Genomic DNA, 1,455 nt, shown 5'->3' on the forward strand with positions numbered 1-1,455 from the left:
TTTGAAAATGTTCATGTTGTAATAAATCTTTTTTGGATGCAAAGAAAAAGCTACAAGCCATTGTGTGGCCTCCTCTGTTGGGAAATGTACATGCCGGGGAGGAATTGACTGGAAGGAGTCAGCACCCACTACTACCGTGTTTCCCCAAAAATAAGACACTGTCTTATTTTTTTTATGCCAGTTGGGTAATTTTCCTTTACTTCCTTTTCTGCCTGGTATCAAAAATCATATTGTTCATAAGCAAAGTTCAAAGTTTTATATGGCTCGTATGTTCCATTAGGTGTGTATATGATGGAGCATAAGCAGTGCCCATCGCAGAACCCTTTATGATTTAGAAGTTAATATTAAGGTATATTTAGACCCAACCACCAAAAGCTCATATATGTTTTAACATGTTAATATAATTCCAAAGTCATTTTCAGTTTTTTTTTAATTTGCAGCTTTCATTGCAATAATACCTGGTGATCTTGACATGAAGGTCTTTGTTCAGACACCTCCTGCTATAGGGTGGCACCCCTCTGTCCCTGTCTCACAGTTGAACGCCTGGGTTGTCAGCTTGTCAAACGGGCTGCTGATGGAGACTACAAGTGGCCATTTCAACACACATTACATATACATAGTTACATAGTTAGTCAGGTTCAAAAAAGACACAAGTCCATCGAGTTCAACCTATTGAGATACAGAGACAAAAAAAAAAGAGAAGAAAAGCCTAAAGAGAACGCTATGCCCACAGCTACCCACTGTTGATCCAGAGGAAGGCAAAAAAACCCTATAAAGCACGGTTCAATTTGCTCCAACAGGGGAAACAAATTCCTTCCTGACCCCATAAGGCAATCGGATATTCCCTGGATCAGCAATCTCTGGTGCTTAATATACCTATAAGAACTCAACAATTAACTGAGCTTGCTAGAACTAGCTCTTGGGGGAGTCTATTCCACATTTTCACAGCTCTAACTGTGAAGAATCCTTTCCGTATGCAAAGGTTAAACTTCTTTTCCTCCAGACGCAAAGAGTGCCCCATTGTCCTTAAAGTGACCTTAAAGTGAATAATTTGGCACCAAGCTGACTATATGGACCATTTCTGTATTTATACATGGTGATCATGTCCCCCCTTAATCGCCTCTTCTCCAGAGAGAACAAATTCAGGTCAGTTAATCTTTCCTCATAGCTGAGCTCCCCCATGCCTCTTATCAGTGTAGTCGCCCTTCGCTGCACTTTCTCTAGTTCCACAACATCCTTTTTGTGAACTGGTGCCCAAAACTGAACAGCATATTCCAGATGAGGTCTTACTACCCACCTTGAAAATGCTATGCAGCCATTACATTGCATGCCTGTAGAAAAGAAAAGGCTGCAAAGAGGCTATAAGAGATGTACAGATGTACAGGCAGTCCCCGACATACGGACGCCCGTCTTACGAACAACCCATACTTACGAATCGAGTTCCAGCCGCAGACC

The sequence above is a fragment of the Nanorana parkeri genome, unplaced genomic scaffold (genome assembly GCF_000935625.1).
Source record: "Nanorana parkeri isolate BGI_ZX_2015 unplaced genomic scaffold, ASM93562v1 scaffold1320, whole genome shotgun sequence".
Taxonomy (NCBI): Eukaryota; Metazoa; Chordata; class Amphibia; order Anura; family Dicroglossidae; genus Nanorana; species Nanorana parkeri.